The sequence below is a fragment of the Arachis hypogaea genome, chromosome 3 (genome assembly GCF_003086295.3).
Source record: "Arachis hypogaea cultivar Tifrunner chromosome 3, arahy.Tifrunner.gnm2.J5K5, whole genome shotgun sequence".
Classification (NCBI taxonomy): Eukaryota; Viridiplantae; Streptophyta; class Magnoliopsida; order Fabales; family Fabaceae; genus Arachis; species Arachis hypogaea.
The window spans coordinates 95,068,221-95,079,895 of NC_092038.1; the positions used below are offsets into that span (position 1 = coordinate 95,068,221).

An 11,675-nucleotide genomic window follows, 5' to 3' on the forward strand; every position below is an offset into this window, starting at 1 on the left:
AGTCAACATTTTGTTCTGAGCCAATATGGCATTCAGAGCATCAATTTCAAGAACTCCCTTCCTTTGAGACGTCCCATTATTCACGGAATTCCTCTCAGAAGTGTACATGAACTGGTTATTTGCAACCATGTCAATAAGTTCTTGAGCTTCTGCAGGCGTTTTCTTTAGGTGAATGGATCCACCTGTAGAATGTCCAATGACATCTTAGAGAACTCAGATAGACCATAATAGAATATATCTATCATGGTCCATTCTGAAAACATGTCAGAAGGACATCTTTTGGTCATCTGCTTGTATCTTTCCCAAGCTTCATAGAGGGATTCACCATCTTTTTGTTTGAAGGTTTGAACATCCACTCTAAGCTTGCTCAGCTTTTGAGGAGGAAAGAACTTAGCCAAGAAGGCCGTGAGCAGCTTATCCCAAGAGTCCAGGCTATCTTTAGGTTGAGAGTCCAACCATGCTCTAGCTCTGGCTCTTACAGCAAAAGGGAAAAGCATGAGCCTGTAGACTTCAGGATCTACTCCATTAGTCTTAACAGCCTCACAGATCTGCAAGAAGTCAGTTAAGAACTAGTAAGGATCTTCTGATAGAAGTCCATGAAACTTGCAGTTCTGTTGCATTAGAGCAACTAATTGAGGTTTTAGCTCAAAATTGTTTGCTCCTATGGTAGGAATTGAGATGCTTCTTCCATCAAACTTGGAAGTAGGTGTAGTATAATCACCAAGCATCCTTCTTGCATTATTGTTGTTGGGTTCGGCTGCCATCTCCTTTTCTTGTTCGAAAATTTCAGCAAGGTTGTCTCTGGATTGTTGTAATTTAGCTTCTCTTAGTTTCCTCTTCAAAGTCCTTTCAGGTTCTGGATCAACTTCAACAAGAATGCCTTTTTCCTTGTTCCTTTTCATATGAAAGAGAAGAGAACATAAAAAGAAGAGGAATCCTCTATGTCATAGTAAAGAGGTTCCTTATTATTAGTAGAAGAAGAAGGGAATAAAGAAAGGAGAATCCAAACACAAGGGTAAGGATAGGGGCAGTGATTTGAGATGAAGAGAGGTGAACAGAGGTGTTAGTGAATGAATAAATAAATAGGAAAAGATGAGAGAGGGAGAAATTTTCGAAATTAAATTTTGAAAAGGAGTTAAATGATTTTCAAAAATAAAGATAAGAAATGAAATTAAAATTAAAATTTAAAACAATTAATTAAATAAAAAGAATTTTTGAAAAAAGAGGAAGGTATTTTCAAAAATTAGAGAGAGAAAAGTTGTTAGGTGATTTTGAAAAAAGATAAGAAACAAACAAAAAGTTAAATAGTTAGTTGAAAAAGATTTGAAAATCAAATTTGAAAAGATAAGAATATTAGAAGGTAAGAAGTTAGAAAAGATATTTTAAAATCAAATTTTTGAAAAAAGATAAAATTTAAAAAAAATATGATATAAAAAGATAAGATAAAAAGATATGATTAAAAAGATATGGTTAGAAAAGATTTAATTTTTAAAATTAAAATTGATTACTTGACTAACAAGAAACTACAAGATATGATTCTAGAATTCAAAGATTGAACCTTTCTTAACAAGAAATTAACAAACTTCAAATTTTTTAATCAATCACATTAATTGTTAGTAAATTTTCAAAAATTTTGAAATAAAATTAAGAAAAAGATTTTTGAAAAATTCAAATAAAAAATTTGAAAATAAATAAAAAATTAAAAAGAATTGATTTTTGAAAAAGATTTTGAAAAGATAAGATTTTTAAATTTGAATTTTTGACTTGACTAACAAAAAATAACATTTTAAAAATTTTTTGACTAAATCAACCCAAAATTTCGAAATTTATGAGAAAAACAAGGAAAAGATATTTTTTTATTTTTGAAATTTTAATTATGAGAGAGAAAAACATGAAAAATGACTCACAACATGAAAATTATGAATCAAAACACATAATGCATGCAAGAACACTATGAATGTCAAGATGAACACCAAGAACATTTTGAAGATCATGATGAACATCAAGAACATATTTTTGAAAAACTTTTTATGCAAAGAAAACATGCAAGACACCAAACTTAGAAATCTTTAATGCTTATACAATATGAATGCAAAGATGCACATGAAAAACAATAAAAGACACAAAGCAAGAAAACATCAAGATCAAACAAGAAGACTTATCAAGAACAACTTGAAGATCATGAAGAACACTATGAATGCATGAATTTTCAAAAATTGCAAGAACAATATGAATATACAATTGACACCAAACTTAAAACATGACACAAGACTCAAACAAGAAACACAAAAATATTTTTGATTTTTATAATTTTATGATTTTTTTGGATTTTCTTTTATTTTTTTTCGAAAAACATATATAGAACAAAAAAAAAGAAAATAAGAAATCCAAAAATTTTAATAAGAATTCCAGGAATCTTTCAATATTAGCCTAAAGCTCCAATCCAAGGGTTGGGCATGGCTTAATAGCCAGCCAGCTTTAGAAGATATAAATCAGGCATGTAACAACTGATATTCCAATTAACTTGCCTCTATGCTGATTGTTTTGAAGCCTCAATCCAATTGAGTTAGACATGGCTTTACAGCCAGCCAAGCTTCAACATACTTTATGAAACACTAGAATTCATTCTTAAAAATTTTGAATAATTTTTCGAAAACAAAGAAAAAATATTTTGAAAAATGTTTTTTTGAAAACATTTTGAAAAGAAAAATAAAAAGAAAATTACCTAATCTGAGCAACAAGACGAACCGTCAGTTGTCCATACTCGAAAAATCCCCGGCAACGGCGCCAAAAACTTGGTGCACGAAATTGTGATCATCAACAATGGCGCCAATGAACTTGGTAGCGCTCTCAAACGTGAATCACACTTAGTCACAACTCCGCACAACTAACCAGCAAGTGCACTGGGTCGTCCAAGTAATACCTTACGTGAGTAAGGGTCGATCCCATGGAGATTGTTGGTATGAAGCAAGCTACGGTCATCTTGTAAATCTCAGTTAGGCGGATAATAAATGTATGGAGTTTTTGAATAATAAAAAAATAAGACAGAAAATAAAGGTAGAGTTACTCATGTAATTTAATGGTGGGAATTTCAGATAAGTGCATGGAGGTGCTGTGTTCCTTCTGAATCTCTGCTTTCCTACTGCTTTCATCCCGTCCTTCTTACTCATTTCCATGACAAGCTGTATGTAGGGCATCACCGTTGTCAATGGCTACATCCCATCCTCTCAGTGAAAATGGTCCAAATGCTCTGTCACAACACGGCTAATCATCTGTCAGTTCTCGATCATGTTGGAATAGAATCCCTTGATTCTTTTGCGTTTGTCATCACGCCCAACAATCGCGAGTTTGAAGCTCGTCACAGTCATTCAATCCCGGAATCCTACTCGGAATACCACAGACAAGGTTAGACTTTCCGAATTCCCATGAATGCCGCCATCAATTCTAGCTTATACCACGAAGATTCTGATTAAGGAATCCAAAAGTTAGGCGCCCGGTCTTAGATAGAACGAAAGTGGTTGTCAGTCATGCGCGTTCATAGGTGAGAATGATGATGAGTGTCACGAATCATCACAGTCATCATGTTGAAGTGCAACGAATATCTTAGAATAAGAACAAGTCGAATTGAATAGAAAATAGTAGTAATTGCATTGAAACTCGAGGTACAGCAGAGCTCCACACACTTAATCTATGGTGTGTAGAAACTCCACCGTTGAAAATACATAAGTGATGAAGGTTCAGGCATGGCCGAATGGCCAGCCCCCAAACGTGATCAAAGGATCATAAGGTAATCCAAAAACAATCCAAAGATGTAACGTGGTCAAAAGACATCTAATACACTAGTAAAAAGTTCTATTTATACTAAACTAACTACTAGGTTTTACAGAAGTAAGTAATTGATGCATAAATCCACTTCCGAGGCCCACTTGGTGTATGTTTGGGCTGAGCTTGAGCTTTACAGGAGCTGAGGCTTCTTTTGGAGTTGAACGCCAAGTTGTAACGTGTTTTTGGCGTTCAACTCTGGTTCGTGACGTGTTTCTGACGTTTGACTCCAGAATGCAGCATGGAACTGGCGTTGAGCGCCAGTTTACATCATCTAATCTCAAATAAAGTATGGACCATCTGGATGTCTACTTTCCAACTCCATTGAGAACGCGCCATTTGGAGTTCTGTAGCTCCAGAAAATCCATTTCGAGTGCAGGGAGGTCAGATTCCAACAGCATCAACAGTTCTTTGTCAGCCTTTTATCAGAGTTTTGCTCAGGTCTCTCAATTTCAGCCAGAAAACACCTGAAATCACAGAAAAAACACAAAAACTCATAGTAAAGTCCAGAAATGTGAATTTAGCATAAAAACTAATGAAAACATCCCTAAAAGTAGCTAGATCTTACTAAAAACTACCTAAAAACAATGCCAAAAAGCGTATAATTTATCCGCTCATCACCCTTCCTGTCCTTGATATCAATGTCAAGCTCCTGAAGAAGTAGCACCCACCTTATCAATCTTGGTTTAGAATTCTGCTTGGTTAGAAGGTACTTAAGAGCAGCATGGTCAGTGTAAACAATAATCATGAATCTAATTAAGTAGGATCTAAGTTTAACAATTGCATAAATAACAACCAGTATTTCCTTCTCTGTAGTGTTGTAATTTTTCTACGCATCATTCAAAACATGATTAGCATAGTAAATAACGTGCATAACCTTGTCTTGCCTCTGCCCCCCAAGACAACCCTTATAGCATAGTGACGAACGGACTTTTGCTAGTAAAGAATTTCATAAAAATATGATCGCGTTGTGAGTATTGCTTCTAAACCAACAGAAAATTCTTTTGTACAAACGTTTGGTTGTCACAAGTAACAAACCCAATAAAATTTATAACCGAAGTATTCAAACCTCGGGTCGTCTTCTCAAGGAATTGCAGGGAAGTGTGATTTATTATTGGTTATGAAAAACAGTATTTTTGGGTTTTTGAAAAAGGTTTGAACAAGAGAAATAAATTGCACGGATTAATAAATTAATAACTAATAAAACTCGTGGCAAGGTATGAAAACTAGAAGTCCTATCCTAGTTATCCTTATCAATGGTGATGAGAATTATATTTTTGCTCCCACTCAGTTAACCTCTAACTATGAAGGTAAGTCAAGTGGACAAATCAATTTAACACCTAAAGTCCTAGTCAACTCCTAAGGAAAGACTAGAGTTATAGGAATATAAATCAATCAGCAAAGATAACAATTATCAATCACGATGAGTTTGACAACTCAAGAGTTACCAATTAATCAACTAGAACCAAGAATATAAGAAACTAAATAAAAGTCATATGTCTGAAATACCTCAAATATTAATAAAAGAAATCAAATCCAACATGGAAAAGGTCATAAGTCAAATTGGAAAAGTAAATAAAAGGAACATTGAACCTGAAAATTGAGAAGAATAAATCCTAATTCCTTTAAGAGGAATCCTAATCCTAAATCCTAAGAGAGAGGAGAGAACCTCTCTTTCTAAAAAATACATCTAAATCCTAAAATTATATGTATGATCTGATATGTCGAGTCTCTGCATGTTCCCTGACTTTAATCTGTGTTTCTGGGCCGAACTCTGGGTCAAAATGCGGCCCGAAACTGTCTCCAGCGTATTCTGTAATTTATGCAGATCGCGCATGTCATGCGTATGCGTTGGTCACGCGTATGCGTCATTCAGCGATTTTCCTCTCCACGCGTGCACATCAAGCATGCGCTTGCGTCGTTTGCGCGAACTCCAATCCACACGTACGCGTCAAGCATGCGTACGCGTCGCTATGATTTTGTGCAAATCGCGCGCACGCGTCAGCCATGCGTGCGCGTCACTGTCCGCTGGTTGTCTTCTTTATTTCTTGTGCTCCTTCCCTTTTTGCAAGCTTCCTCTCCATTCTCTAAGCCATTCCTGCCCTATGAAGCCTGAAACACTTAACACACAGATCACGACATTGAATGGTATAAAGGAGAATAAAAATATACAATAAAAGATCTTTAGGAAGCAAGTTTTCAATCATAAAGCAATCTGGGAAGGAATTGTAAATACATGCTAATCATATGAATATGTGGGTAAAGACTTGATAAAAACCACTCAATTAAACACAATATGAATCATAAAATAATGGTTTATCAACCTCCCCACACTTAAACATTAGCATGTCCTCATTCTTAGCTTAAGGAGATAAAATAAATGAGCAGGGAAAAGCATGACTCATGCAATGCAACCTATGAATGTGAATGCAACTACATGCTAAAATGATTCTACCTACTTGGTGAAAAAAATTAGATAAATCTTTCAAGAACAAATATGAACTGGATTTCACTAATTTAAATCACAAGATAAAGTTCAAATAACTTGCAAGAAGAGAATAGCTCATGAAGGCAGCGAACAAGGAGTCGAGCATCGAACCCTCACTAGAAGTGTATGCACTCTAATTGCTCAGGTGTTTAATTTTTGATCTCTCAATTCTCTACTAACCTTGCTTTCTAAGGCTTGCTTTTCTTCTACCAATCAACAAAGAATTAATGCACAGATACACATATCAAGATGTCTTTTAAGGGTTGTAATGGGGTTAGGGTCAAGGTAGGATTGTATTTGGCCAAGTGGACTAAAATCTGAATCCTTAATTAACTTAACTTCCCACCTAACTTAGGACAATCCATGTAATTACAACGTAGAATTTAGCTGCCCATTAATGATGTTTATCACATATTCATGCATCTCTAATTTAGGTACAACTCATATGCATTGATTTTACCTTGGGGCATTTTGTCCCCTTTTTATTTTTCTGCTCTTTTTCATTTCTTTTTCTCTCTTTTTTTTCTTTTTTTCTTTTCTTTTGTTTTTCTCAATGCATACTATTAAGGTATTGAATGCATAAACATGTTCTCAACATTGTTCACATTTTCACAGAAAGTCTAACATACTCAATTCCCAAACCAAACGTTTCCAAACCCACTTTCTCCACACTTAATTCATGAGAACTTTCACTAGTCTAAGCTAATCAAGGATTCAAATTAAGGACATTATTGTTTTTCGCTTAGAGTTAGTGATGAGCTAAAATAAAGAACAAAGGGGTACAATAGGCTCAACATTGGTTTGCAAAGGGTAATGAAGGGTAAGGCTGTATGGGTATGTAGGCTCGGTGAAACAAAGGCCTCAATCATATAAGTGCATGCATACATCAAACAATGGAAATATAGAATTAAGCAAGACAAAAATCACAATTTTAAAGAGAAAAAACACACAAAAATAAAATATATTGGTTGATAAAATGCAACCAATCAAATAGGCTCAAAATCTCACTGGTTTTGTGTGTTCGAGCTCTAAATCATGTTCCAATATAATATTTCTTCAAACAAGTTTTTCGAAAAGTTTAATTCAAATTAGTGAAATGCTATAGAAAGTTTTCTTGAAAAAGAAAATATTACTTCAACTAAGTGGTAAAATATGCACAAAATCAAACAAACATGCAAATGCAACAACTAATTTAAACATTAGTGTTGAGACAGAAAGATACTAACCCACAGAGATCGGTATCGACCTCCCCACACTTAGAGATTGCACCGTCCTCGGTGCATGCAAAGATGTGTAGGTGGGTGGGGTTTGTGGTTCCTCAGCTAGTGCTTGTTATAGAGTCTTTCTCTTTACCCTTCCTGGTGGCCATCCTGAAAAGGGAAAAGAGAAAGGGACATGAAGTCAAAGGGATAGAGCAAGGGAGAGGGCAGTACGACTGATAATCATGCCAAAGTAAAGAAGAATGTCGTTAACACATGGTCGTGACTCCATGAAATTAGGACATCAATAGAAATATAGCATGATAAATTAAGGCAATTAAATGCAAGATGTTTATTGGCATGCGGGTAAAGGCATGAGTAGCATAGATCAAGCATTAAAAGCCAAAATGTATTATCAGTCATAAGAAACTAACAATAATGTTTGTATTGACAATTATATTTAATTAATAAAATATTGGAAGGATTTGGTAAAAAACAGGAATTAGAGTAGAAGGATAGAATAATTAAGAATTCACAATGCCACACGAGCTTTTCACAAACACATAGTATGCATGTTTAATATGATAGGGGGAGAATGAAATTGGAACATGCAAGTATTCCGAAAACAATTAATATGAATTGTCAAACAACTCCATAATAATCCACAAGTAGTAGTGGAAGACCTAAATAAAGTTCCAACACCAACATAAAAATGCATGAAAAAGACAGAGGAAGAGACCCTAAATAATTATACTAAAGAGAAAATTAAGAAAAAATAATTAAATGCAGTAATTAAAAGATGAATGAAAGTATGCAAATAAATTAAGTAGAAGAAAGTGAAAGAGAATAGGGGTGAGAAGGGAGGGGAGAAAAGTGCAAAAGGTAGAAGAAGAATGAAGAAGAGAAGAGGGAGGGATAGAAGAAAGAAATAGGATTTGAAAAGAAAAGAAAAGAAAACTGATTAGGCGGCGCGCTGCGTGCAAGGTGCACGGCGCTAACGGCGCGGACGCGTCACACACGCGGACGCGTGGGTGAGCGTATAGGGGAGGGACGCGAGAGCGTCCATCACGCGCACGCACGATTAGGGATCGTGCAAAACGCACGAGGCAATCTGGACTCCCGCACAACTTTCTGTACGAAACCCCAATAACGCCAATTTACACACCCACACGGACGCGTTGGTAACGCTTACGCGTGGGTTGATCTTTTTGTAGAGGGCGCGTACGCGTGTGGCACGCGTATGCGTGGTGTGGCTTGTGCGCCACGCACCACTCCTGTGCATCTCTCGTGCAACTCTCTGTTCAGTTTTGCTACACAAACGGTGCGTGCGCGTCATAGCCGCTAGTGCGTCGTTCACCCCTTTTTTCATGGAAAATGCAGAATGCAGTATGCAGATGATGCCAGGGCATTTTGGCCAGTTTCACTGACCTTTCTTTACTGTTTTTAAGGTAGTTTCATGCATTTTCTTAAGAAATAAGTTAGTTTTGGGTAGATATTCACTTACATCTTGTTTCAAGTATACATTGTGCATTTTACATGATTTCATGAGAATTTTGCATGAATTATATGACAAATTGGATGATGCATGTCTCATGACTTGGATTAGAACTTTGATGCACTTTGATGCTTGATTTCAGGACAAAGGAAGCAAAGAAGAACCACGTTAGCATTCACGTTAGTTCAACTAACGTGACCTCTAACGTGGAATGGGACCTAATTTGCAAAGTTAGTGAGAATGGTAATCGCCAATAACGCCCTCGAAGCCATCACAACCCATGTTAAGATTCACGTTAACTAAGTTAACGTGAACTCTAACGTGGAAGAATACAACAAGGCCAACGTTAGTGACACTCTCCTTTGTCACTAACGTTGGACCAAGCTCATAATTGGCCACGTTAGTTGCCACGTTAACTTAGTTAACGTGGACTCTAACGTTGGAAAGCAAAAGAGAAGCCAACGTTAGTGACATTCACCTTTGTCACTAACATTGGCCAAGCCTCCATGAGCCACGTTAACTCCCACGTTAACTTAGTTAACGTGGAAGCTAACGTGGAGAGAGAAATTGATCGCCAACGTTAGTGACACTTACCTTTGTCACTAACATTGGGTTGAACCACCAAGAGCCACATGAGCAATGTTAACTCCCACGTTAACTTAGTTAACGTGGAAGTTAACGTGGATAAAGAGATAATGAGCCAACGTTAGTGACACTCACCTTTGTCACTAACGTTGGAGATGGCTAGCATTACTACGTTAGAAGCCATGTTAACCTAGTTAACGTGGACTCTAACGTGGGAAGTAGGGGCACATTGGAACGTTAGTGACAAAGGTAAGTGTCACTAACGTTCTCGAAGGATTGGCATTACCACGTTAGAAGCGACGTTAACCTAGTTAACGTGGACTCTAACGTAAGGAGAAAGGGTGACTCATCACATTATTGGGAAAGGTAAGTCCCAATAACGTATGCGAAGGGCCAAGAGGCAACGTTAGTGGTCACGTTAGTGCCACTAACGTTGAAGTCAACGTGATCATATTTGGGTTAGGAACGTTAGTGAAAAAGGTGATTGTCACTAACGTTCTCGAACCCACACCTTCACTTAACGTTGACACCACTAACATTCTGAGCCAAAGTCCCTGCCTACTTCACATTTTCTCTCTGCAAGCAAACCTAAGCCCAATAAAGAGGATAACTGCTTCAAACTCAAGATCCAGAGGCCCATACCCAAGACTTGAAGAGCCAACTAGAAGATCAGAAGAGTAGTATATATAGGAGTAACTTTGAATTAAAAAGTGGTTGGAAACTTTAGGAGCTAGGGGGCATAGAACTACTCTCTGTATTTTTACTTTCTCTGCAACTTCTAGTTTTACTTTCATGATGTATTCTCCATCTTTGTTTTCATTTTTCAGAGCTATGAACAACTAAACCCCTTTCATTGGGTTAGGGAGCTCTGCTGCAATTTGATGGATCAATATTAGTTTTCATTCTTATTCTTCTATCTTTTCTCTTGATTTTCACTAGAAAGCTTTCAATCTTCATCCAATTGGGTAGTTATATTGGAAAAGAAACTATTCATACTTGGATCTCTTCGGAACCTTGGAAAAGGAATGAAGAGATCATGCTAGAAATGCTTTCTCATGCTGGATCAAATTGGGTTTGGATGGATATGTGACTATAATCCTACCAATATTTGATTTGGGAATGCATGTGGTATAATCAGTGCTCATACTTCATCTCTTCTCATGAGCAATTGACCAAGGAATTGGCTATTGATCAAGATTTGAGAGATTGGATTACCAAGGAATTAGATTCAATCACTTAAGATTGCCAAGGAGATCAATGAATGCATTGATTGAAGAAGAGATGAAAATGAATTTGATCCGGAGAATGCAACATCTCCTAAGCCCAATGAACTCCCATTTCTGATCTTACCCATTCTCTTTAATTTCTGCCATTTACTTTTATGAGCATTTCCCCCATCCCCATTTAAGATTCTGCAATTTACTTTCTGCCATTTACATTCAGCTCTTTATTTCTAGCATTTACTCTTTCTGCTATTTACTTTTCCTCTATTTAATTTTCTGCAAATCTTAAATCAAATTCTGGTTCGCTCAACTAGAACATTCCTCTAATTAAAGTTGCTTGATCAATCAATCTTTGTGGGATTCGACCTCACTCTATAGTGAGTTTTTACTTGACGACAATTCGGTACACTTGCCGAAGGAAATTTGTTACTAGACGAATTTTCCATGCATCAGCAGATGCTGATGTAGATGTTATGAACAATTCCAGGCTCAATAAGAGAAAATAAAACTGAAAAACAAACAAAACAGACTAGAATTAAAACTGAAAAAGGAATGATCATACCATGATGGGTTGTCTCCCACCTAGCACTTTTAGTTAAAGTCCTTAAGTTGGACATTTGATGAGCTCCCGGTTATGGTGGCTTATGCTTGTACTAATCCAAGAATCCCCACCAATGTTTGTACTTTCAGTAACCTCCGGGGTCCCAAACTAGGCGCAGAAAGCCTTCAAGTAAGTTAAAGCAAGTGACAAGGCCCCACGAATAGATGAGCAAGACTTAGTGGCTTTTTGCTTTTGAATAGTTTTGGTATGTCACTATCCATTGAAACTCAGTAATGTTGGTCTCTTTAGGAAATTAGAATCC

At 36.5% G+C, this 11,675-nt stretch overlaps 1 non-coding gene across 1 annotated transcript; it reads left to right on the forward strand.

Annotated features, from left to right (window-relative positions):
- The first annotated feature begins 261 nt into the window (after positions 1-261).
- On the forward strand, positions 262-365 carry LOC112793805 (small nucleolar RNA R71). The gene has a single exon (XR_003198496.1). It is a non-coding gene; the product is annotated as a small nucleolar RNA R71 (small nucleolar RNA).
- The last annotated feature ends 11,310 nt before the right edge of the window (positions 366-11,675 follow it).